The sequence below is a fragment of the Nicotiana attenuata genome, unplaced genomic scaffold (genome assembly GCF_001879085.1).
Source record: "Nicotiana attenuata strain UT unplaced genomic scaffold, NIATTr2, whole genome shotgun sequence".
Taxonomy (NCBI): Eukaryota; Viridiplantae; Streptophyta; class Magnoliopsida; order Solanales; family Solanaceae; genus Nicotiana; species Nicotiana attenuata.
This window is the reverse complement of record NW_017671559.1, coordinates 194,076-205,517: the sequence shown is the minus strand read 5'-3', so window position 1 is coordinate 205,517 and position 11,442 is coordinate 194,076.

The window sequence follows — 11,442 nt, the reverse complement described above, 5'->3', positions numbered from 1 at the left end:
ATATATATATATATATATATATATATATATATACAGCGGAATCGAAATACAAAACAGATAAACAATATGGGAGGGGAAACATGCTGTGGGGAGTACAATAAATTCCAAATAAGAGTCGTCCAGTAATAAAGGAAATACAGCACAACTCAATAGTATGTAATGAAACAGAATTCAACCAGTGCACGGCATCACCCTTCGTGCTTTTACTCTCGTCCTCACCAAGCAATAACATGTGCACGGCATCACCCTTCGTGCTTTTACTCTCATTCCTCACATATATCAATAGAATCGGCACGGAATGGTACATCGTGCGGCACGGCATCACCCTTCGTGCTTTAACACTCTTTCTCATAATAAGCAAACAATGCACGGCATCACCCTTCGTGCTTTACACTCTTTCCTTACCATAAACAAACAATGCACGGCATCACCCTTCGTGCTTTAACACTCTTCCTCACCCAATCAACAATCACAAACAAGGGCAAGGGAATAAATAAACAATAACGAAAATCCCGGCAAGGGAACACAAACAAACAATATAAACCCGACAAGGGTACAACATCAATAATCTCAACGTCCCGGCAAGGGCAAATATCAATAACTCTTTCTCTTTCTTTCACTTTCATCTCATAGTTCACATTGTCACTTGAGCCAATGCTCTAAGGATTTACTCATCTCATATACCTTCACAATTTGTAATTCAACTCGAGCCAACGCTCCACGAAGTTTAAAGACTACAATTTCTTTCACAAGATCTTTACAACATATAGAAGTCATCAATTAAGCATGAAAGGTATAACAACAACCAAACTATTTGCAAAATAAGGACTCACGGTCATGCTAGACACCAATTGATAGATACCCGTCACCATGCCTATACATCGTACTCAACAATTAGCAAGTTACAAATAAGACTCAACTCCTATTCCCTCAAGCTAGGGTTAAACCAAACACTTACCTCGATGCCTTGAACTCAACTCAAGCCTCAACTATGGCTTTACCCCGTAATTCCACCTCCAACCCGCTCAAATCTAGCCACAAATTACTTAATTACATTAATAAACACTAAATGAATCAATTTGAATGCATAAAAATGAATTTCCCAAAGTTTTTCCCAAAAATTCCAAAATCGCCCCCGGGCCCACGTGGTCAAAACCCGAGGTTGGAACCAAAACCCGGTTACCCATTCCCCCACGAACTCAAATATGCAATTTATTTTAAAATCGGACCTCAAATTGAGGTCCAAATCCCCAATTTGTAGAAAACCTAGGTTCTACCCAAAACCTCCAATTTCTCCCATGAAAATCATTGATTTTAAGTTGAAAGCAAGTTAAATGATGTTAATGGTTGAAAGAGTTAAGTAAAAATTGACTTACAAATGATTTGGGATGAAACTTGTTCTTGAAAAATCGCCTAAGGAGTTGTATTTTGAAAGTGGGGTGAAAAATGGTCTAAAATTCGACGAAGTATGAAAAATGCAGGTTGCAGATGTGGGAAATGCGAAGTTGGGTTCGCAATTGCGAACCCTGCAGACTTGGGAAATGCGACATTACTGTTCGCATTTGCGAACTCAGGCCAACCAGGGGACCTTCGCATTTGCGAATTGGGTCTCGCATTTGCGAACCAGTGACCATCGCATTTGCGATGTTTGGCTTCGCATTTGCGAATCTTGGCCGGCCTAGGCTGGTTTCGCATTTGCGAACCAGCCTCCGTATTTGCGATAGCTGGACCTTCGCATTTGCGAACTCTGGCTTCGCAAATGCGAATCCTGCAGATCAGCTGATACCAGATTTTTCCAAAATGAGAAATGCAATCCGACACCTATCGAAAACTTACCCGAGCCCTCGGGGCTCCAAACCAAATATGCACACAACCTCAATAACATCCTACGGACTTACTCGCGCGATCAAATCGCCAAAATAACATCAAAAACAACGAATCATACCTCAAAATCCCTAGTTTTTCTTCAAACTTCATAAACTATCAAATTTAGAGTTTTAAGTCCGAAACACGTCAAACGACGTCCAAATTCAACCAAACTTCACAGAAAGCGCTTAAACCATATATAAGACTTGTACCGGGTGCCGGAACCAAAATACGGGCCCGATACCACAGTCTTTTAATCAAATTTCATTTCTAATTTCCTTAATTATTTCAGAAAAATAATTTTACTCAAAAATTCATTTCTCGGGCTTGGAACCTCGGAATTCGATTCCGGGCATACGCCCGAGTCCCATATTTTTCTACGGATCCTCCGGGACCATCAAATCACGGGTCCAGGTCCGTTTACCCAAAATATTGACCGAAGTCAAATATATTCATATTAATATCAAAATTTAGCATTTTTCACACAGAATTCATATTTAAGCTTTTCGGCTACGCACCCGGACTGCGCACGCAAATCAAGGCAATCCTGAATGAGGTTTTCGAGGCCTCGAAAGCATGAAATAAATGAGAAAACAGGTGATGACCCTTTGGGTCGTCACAGTTTAAAAACTAAATGTTATCCAGGTTGGGTTTTCAACAATTAGTTTGTCACCAATTTCACAGTAGCCATTTAGCTAATATATCTTTTGTGATAAATTTGATCACTTAATGCCTCTTAAGTAGTTCGTGTTAATCACTACTTAAGTACAACTTATATTTTGCCTTAACCAAGTCTTAATTACCTAAGTTTGATTGGTCAACCGTAATTAACGGAACGGATCATATAGGGTGCTTTATAACCTTCCCTATAGGATTAATTAGAACCCTTACCCATAATCTTAAGGTTAGATAGACCATATAAACAGAGTTAACTTTAAGCATTATTTAGCTAAAATTGGTGTCCTAATTCACCATTAAACTAATTAAGTGGCGACTCTCTTTAATTAATTAAACCTCTAGAATTACCAATTTGTTATACTCTAGTTTAACCCGTGTTAAAATGGGGTATAACAGCATGACGACTCTGCTGGGGATACTAGGTTCTAAACCATAACAAACTTAGGTTAATATTAAAATTAATTTGTGTATTTTTGATTGTTATGATGCTTATTTGAATTGCCTTTATAAGATAAACTTTATTTTATGAATTGTTTATCTGTTCTTATTGCTTTATATAAATTGTCATTCCCTTTCACTTCCTCCACTTCTGAAAAATTCACACCAAGCACACACCTAGCGGTTACGTGGTTTGCGGCCGTGCACTTCTCAAAAAAAATACCTTTTACAGGAAAGTTCGTGGGTAAGTCGATCAGCGGTGCAGTCGACAGTCACGGACTTTACACTCTCAAGTTGTCCGCTTGGGATATGACCAGTCTAGAAAAACTCACTCTTAGTCAGCCTAAGATAGAGCCAAACCAAAACCGTTTTAAGAGCATGCATCATTTTAACCTTAGGTGATTTAATACCCGAGGTGTATTAAATCCATTAGTTAACTTTACCTAAATGTCCAAGTGGGTTTTCAATCCCAAGTGACACTTATCATATATATGTGCATTATTTGAAAGGTGAACATGCCAATTATGTGGACCATTTGCTCTAAATTAATTAAATCCTAGTTAAAGGAGCATGACTATCTTTTTTTATAACATGTGTAAAGTTTTCAAATGACATAATCTTGCGGAACAACGGGAAGTTTACACATGACAAAAATATCTATTATTGTACTTTCTTTTAATTTTTTTTACGTAAAAATAAATAAAATGGCTTAAGCAATTCATGTACTTTATTTGCTTTTGAAAATTTGAATTACTTAATTAATTAATTATAATAAATATATTTTATTATACTTTCTTTTGTTCTTTTGATGAAAATACACTCTCTTTTTACAAAAAAGAAAGAAAGATGTTTAAGCAGTTATACTTTACTATTTATTTATTTTTTTTTAGAAAAAATAGAATTATTAATTTATAGAAATGGGATGATACATAATGGCATATTTATCTTTCAAATAAACGTTAGGCTTACTTCTTGCACGAAGAGGCCCCCTGCATATTAGGACGCGCAATTATTTGTTATGCTTTGGAATCTGTCACATGCTTTGCTTGCTTACTTGCTACATCGCTTATTTGCTATGTTGCTTACTTGACTTTATTATTTTTACTAACATTTTGTTATTTTTCAGAAGATGAAATGTTGACTATCCAGCTTGCTTACTTCTTTATTTAAATATACACTCTATTTACTTACATTTTTTAAGTGATAATAATAATCACCATCATTCCGCGCTTAGCACTCTTTAACGACTCTAGAGCACCGTTTAGGTATACTTAGGCCCAAATTTCTTTTAGGTCCTCTCCAATACTTAGACTCTAATTAATTTATCTTTTTAGTCTTTGGGCATGATCTTCTATTATTTATAAGGTAGGACATTTTGCCCGCAAACTCTTCAACAAGCTCGATTTATCATCGTCCTTAGATAATGAAACCCCTCGATATTCGTGCCTTCAACTAGCCTTAAGGATTTCTTTAACCAACAAGGTGTATAGTAAGATTTCATTAAAAACTGGCATAATCTTTTATAATTAGGTGAAATATTTTGCCCATCAAATTTTGCGAGTTAATTTTATTTAGCTCATTTTATGGTTACATGTTTTTAAAGTAATGCCACTCGTGCCTCACATAATTTCATACCTTCAATTCTTGCACATCTTTCCAAAACTTCTATCTCCAATAATATAGAATATAAATAGGTCTCATAAAAAATATATTCAGTATTTTACCTATGTCTTAGAATTTTCACCTTCGTGCCAATTCTCATTTACAAGTTGGTAGACGTCCAAATTCGCACAATCTACCGAGCAATAGAAGGCTACTATTTGGTCAAATTGCATCGTTAAATTATTTTCACCTATTCAATTCAAATATTCATATCGTCTTTTTTCGGGTTGCCGAGATTAATCTTCCCGCACCCGTCATTTCCAAGTCTTGGCATGCGAGTCGAGGGACCATCCCATAAGTCTCAAAATGGTTGATACCATATTCCAGGCCTCGACAACTTTATAATTTGCCAATTCTAAAAATAAATTTAGAATCATTTCATGTCCAAGTCTGGATAACAAGTCATTCACGCCCATCCATTTTGCAACTTAGGATATCATTTCCAGTTTAGGGCTCCTACTTAACCATATCATGAATTGATCTATCTAATTACACACTTTATTACTTTGTGCATTTATTTGATTATAATGAATACGCTAACTATTTACTTTTTGTTTGTATAGTTTTATTTTTTCTTTAAAGGTTGCCTAGCATTGAACACTGTTTTGGCTGCGAATCTGCATAAACGACGGGGTTATAATGGCAGACAGATTTGAAGCATTCGCTACCGGTATGAGATTGTTTCAAGCAGAAGGTGATGATACCGAGGCAAATGTGGTACGAAGGAAAATGTTGGTCAATTTGGGAAACACTTTCAACTTACTTCCAAATACAACCTCCACCTCCAGCTCCACCCAAAATATTTGCTTAACCATATCTCCTTACCCAACTCCTACTTATACAATCTCTCCACAAATGCCAATAACCTGCAATCCCAATCAAGTCATGATGATTCCTAATACCCAACTTCCTATAACCACAACTCCATTTGAGGAGGACAAGCAAAACAAACTAGTTGTATGCTCGTATAAGAGACTTGAAAAACCAACCCAACAGATTTGCGGTAAAAATTTGGAAAAAGAACTCCGTGATTTGAAGAATGCCATTGGAGAAGAATTGCAATCAAGAAATTATCAAAGTCTAAGATATGAAGACTTATGCCTGCAACCTGATGTAGAACTCCCATCGGGTTACCTGGTGCCGAAGTTCAATACTTTCAATGGGAAGGGAAATCCCATTGCTCATTTAAAGGACTACTGTAGCAGGTTAATTGGCATAGGAAACAACGAGTCCATTCGGATGAAGTTATTTATTCAAAGTTTATCAGGACCTGCACTTGTTTGGTACACAAAATAAGATTTCAGCAAATAGCACACGTGGGATGATATGGCTCATGATTTTGTAAAGCAATATGATTTCAACCTTGGAGCTGATCCAGACATGCATAGCCTGTACAAAATAGAGGAAATGCCACATGAATAGTTTCAGGATTATGCAATCCGGTGGAGAGTTGAAGCTTCGAAGGTGCACCCTCCGCTATCCGAGAAGGAGTTGATATCAATCTTCATTGACATTCAAAATGGCATATATTATGAAAAGCTGGCTACTGCGAATTTGCGTAATTTCTCGGACTTGATTAGAGTCGGGGACTTCCTAGAAAGCGGCATCAAAGAAGAAAAGGTTAGCATGCAAATCAATCATGCTTTACAACCAGAGATGCTAGAAAGTGGGAAAGGTAAAGAGAAGGAAAATGCCTCAGTTACCATGACTATGCGTCAACCCAATGCCATCATGATCGCCAGCACCTGCAAAATCATGCCATATCTAACGCCCGTAACATGCATCTCCAGCCTCCTCGTCAACAAAGCATTCAACATCAACATTCGCAAACACAAGTCGCTTCTCTCCAATCAAAGAAAAGGAAGCCCCGCGACTTCACACCTTTGAATGAATCAATCTCTAGCATATTCGCTCGATTGAATGCCTCAGGAATTGTGCAACCAAGAAAAAGAAGGATATTTGACCCTTCACATCCATTATTTGATCCTTCCAAGTATTGTGCCTACCATTCAAATGCTCAAGGTCATGATACAGAAGAATGCCTAGCATTAAAGCATAAGATTCAGAATATGATTGATGCTAACAAATTGCGAGTGCACCTACCAGTTGGAACAAATATCTCAAATACAACTAGCAGCGTCACAAGCAATACAGCGAGCGTGGTTGGGCATCCGAAGAAGAAATGTCGTCTAGACTAGTTCACCTTGCGTTGCTGGCATTTTCATTTTCAACTATCATCCTATGAGCAGCTATTTTTTGTAATCATGCCTTGCTTTTGTAAACGAACTACATTTCGACCTGATTCCCGTTTAAGAGGGGATATGTAGGCATCCCTATGGGTTCGGTCTCATCATAATAAAAATCCTATTTACCCCAAAAGCCAAAACCGGGGCAGATTTTGCAGAAGGATCCTCATCATTCGGCAAAGCAGAAAATGAAATCTCGAGCTAATATTTGTTACAAGAACAACAGCAAATTCCAGAATGCCTTGGCAACAAGTTGCAGATTCAAAGCCAAACTTTGACGTTTAATGCAAGGCAACCACTTTCTTTTATACTAATGAATTTTCTTTTAGAAATGCAGGGGCATATTTTAGCTATTCTTGAACAATATTATACGCTATCGCAAAGCTCAGTATCAAGTCAGAAGTCGCAAGGTTCATGCAAAGCAAAGGATGAAGCCACGCCAGCGCAAGTCAAACTTTGAAACTTATAATTTTTCTTTAAGTGCAGGATTTTATTAATAGCAAAATTTTAGTATGAAGATCCAACAACTGTTAGCATTGCACCAGGAATATTCACTACTGCAAAGGCATTGCATCAAGCACTCTGCACCACACCATTTGCTATTGCAAAATTATTGCACCAAGCTCTGTGCATTGCACCATCAATATATGTTACTTCAAAAGAACCATGCCAAGCTCTTCACACTGCACCAATCTTGTAAGTTTAAATCAAGCATCGCACTTAGGCTCGTTCGCCTTTAATAGGACGTTTAGGCACATTTTGCCTTTAATTGAAATTTAGGCTTATCCGCCTTTAATTGGATTTTTAAGCAAGTTTGCCTTTAATATGATATTTAGGCTCGTCTGCCTTTAATAGGACAATTATGCACATTTTTCTTTAATTGAATATTTAGGCTCATCCGCCTTAAATAGGATATTTAGGCTTATTCGCCTTTAATTGGATTTTTAAGCACGCTTGCCTTTATGATATTTGGGCTTATCCGCCTTTAATTGGATTTTTAAGCACGTTTGCCTATTAATACGATATTTAGGCCTGTCCGCCTTTAACAGGACATTTATGCATTAAATATTTAGGCTTATCCGCCTTTAATTTGATTTTTAAGCACGTTTGCCTTTAATATGGTATTTAGGCATGTCCGCCTTTAACAAGATATTTATGCATTAAATATTTAGGCTTATCCGCCTTTAATTGGATTTTTAAGCACGTTTGCCTATTAATATGGTATTTAGGTTTGTCCGTCGTTAACAGGACATTTATGCATTAAATATTTAGGCTTATCCGCCTTTAATTGGATTTTTAAGTACGCTTGCCTTTAATATGATATTTAGGCTTGTCCGCCTTCAATAGGACATTTATGCATTAAAATTTAGGTTTATCCGCCTTTAATTGAATATTTAAGCATGCTTGCCTTTATGACATTCAGGCTCGTCCACCTTTAATAGGACATTTAAGCACATTTTCCTTTAATATTATATTTAGGCCTGTTTACCTTTAACATGACATCTATGCATTAAATATTTAGGCTTATCCGCCTTTAATTGGATTTTTAAGCAAGTTTGCCTTTAATATGATATTTAGGTTTGTCCACCTTTAACGGGACATTTATGCATTAAATATTTTAGGCTTATCCGCCTTTAATTGGATATTTATGCACATTTATCTTTAATTAAACATTTAGGCTTGTACGCCTTTAATAGGACAGTTATGCGCATTTGTCTTTAGTTAAATATTTGGGTTCATCCGCCCTCAAATAGGATATATCGGGTCTATCCGCCCTCAAATAGGATATATCGGGTCCATCCGCCCTCAAATAGGATATATCGGGTCTATCCGCCCTCAAATAGGNTTAATTAAGAGATTTAATAAGAATTAAAAGCTCAAAGAAAGACTTGAAGAAGGAAGTGGGTTGTCCAATATCTAGTCACCTTAAACCCAATGCAAACCCTAACCATCTAAATTCCCTTAAGTCCTCAGTAGCCCACGAATTTAGCCCATAATCCGGCCCAAATCCGTCAAACCAGCAGCCCAAAATTCTCAACTTTAGAATACTCTAGAACTCCATTGAAACTACGTCGTTTTGATAAATAGTCCAGACTTAATCTTAGCCGTATAAACTCTTAATCCAACGGCTGAAATACCTAAACACATATAGTGTTTTAATTTTTTTCACTCTCTCCTCAACAGTCGCTTCTTCTCCTCCTTTCCTTTTCTTCATAAAAATTTCATTGTTGCTCAGCCATGGCAGACTGACATTACAATGTTGGAACAAGAAGCTCTGTGCCTCATTTAATTCTTCTGCAATACCAACGTTCAATTTTTAAATAGTTCAGTAGCCTTGACTCAATTTCAAAATCCCGCCCAAAACTAAGAACCCTAATTTTACACCTATAAATACCAGCGTTTGGATGCTATTTCAGAGAAGCTCGGAGCCGCCCCTCTATCCCCTCTAAGTTTAAGCTTCAGCCGCTGCCTACACCTTTCGAAACCAAACTCTTAGTCTCCGCTCATCGCCTCGCAGCTGTCTCCTTTCCCTTAAATACTACGAATCTCAAACTCTTTACTAGAAAACCAAGCTTTCTTCAAATCTTTTTTCGTTTCTGTTCAGCCTTGAGGCATAAAGGAACAGAAATCTTTTGGTGTTTGCTCGCCGAAGTTGAAGCCAATTTGCTGACCCGAGACCTGCTAGGCGCGCCTCAGTTCACTGCCCTAAAGCAGGTCCGCAATTTCTCTTTTCTTTTCGATTCGGAATTTTAAATGTGTTCATACTCTATGCGTGTTGTGAAATAATTTTAGCTTCTTGTTCAATGCAGTATGCCGCTTGTTGACTTCCGTTAATTTGTTATCTCAAGCCATATATTTAAGAAAATCATAATCTAGCCGTTTTCACACATTAGGAAGTCATGTGTAGGATCCTAATGTGTAGGACTCTTCTTTATCTGTTTAAATAAGACTTACGACTAGTTACCATATAGAGCATAGTGTTTTTGGTTATTCAAAATAAATGTGTTGTTTATGATTTTAATTAAAACTTCTTTAAGATTTCATACCAACAATGTGTTTACAGGCATTTTAAGAACTGAGTTTATGTAGAGTTTTAGAGACCACGCCTATAGAATATTTAGCTGATTCTCCTTTACATGATTTGAGTAGAAACAACCTGGATCTTTTTTAAACACTGTTGTACGAAATGTTTGCTAATGAGCATAGTTAATTACTTGTTCTTCAACTTTTACTTTGAATAATTATAAGAAAAATAACTTTAAGATTACTGTTACTTATAAAAAAAAATAACTTTAAGTTTAACCAACAATATGTTTAGTTGATTGATCTCTTTAGTTGGTAATGATTTTTCAAGGATTGTTCTTTGTCTAATTACCATGAATATAGGAATCTGCCATGCTAAAGTGTTGTCTCTTTTATCTATTGGTAATCTTGATAAGTCCAGATGTCAATCTAAACCATGAAGTTTTGCTGTTAGACCTTGTGTAGAGATCTTGTAGATGACCATCTCTTTATCCTGGCTTGAATGATTTTTATGTAGTTTTAGATTTGTGTGCTAAAAAAACAATAATTTTAGCCTATTAATTTTGTTAATCACAAGGAATACGGCTATAAGAGTATTTCTTTACGAATGATCTAATACCGTAAAGCCTCTGTTAAGCTCAAACACTAAGCTAGAACCATTTTATTATACACGAGTCAACAACTAGAATTAGGAATGAAGCTTTGAGATTATATCTAACTAGCAGCCGTTAATTCTAATGCTTAAAATGAGAGATGGGGAGTTTCTGTTTGAATATTTTATGTCTAGATGCAAGGATATAAATCTGTTAGTGTGTCTACTCTTNTTTAGGCTTGTCCGCCTTCAACAGGACATTATACATAAATTAGTTATCGCCTTAGTGGATATTATGCACATTTATCCTTAATTAAATATTTAGGCTTGTCTGCCTTTAATAGGACATTTAGGCTCGTCCGCCTTTAATAGGACGTTTAGGCACATTTTGCCTTTAATTGGATTTTTAAGCAAGTTTGCCTTTAATATGATATCTAGGCTTGTCCGCCTTCAACAGGACATTTATGCATTAAAATTTAGGCTTATACGCCTTTAATTGGATTTTTAAGCAAGTTTGCCTTTAATATGATATTTAGGTTTGTCCACCTTTAACGGGACATTTATGCATTAAATATTTTAGGCTTATCCGCCTTTAATTGGATATTTATGCACATTTATCTTTAATTAAACATTTAGGCTTGTACGCCTTTAATAGGACAGTTATGCGCATTTGTCTTTAGTTAAATATTTGGGTTCATCCGCCCTCAAATAGGATATATCGGGTCTATCCGCCCTCAAACAGGATATATCGGGTCTATCCGCCCTCAAACAGGATATATTGGGTCTATCCGCCCTCAAATAGGATATATCGGGTCCTCAAATAGGATATATCGGGTCTATCCGCCCTCAAATAGGATATATCGGGTTCATCCACCCTCAAATAGGATATATCGGGTCCATCCGCCCTCAAACAGGATATATCGGGTTTATCCACCC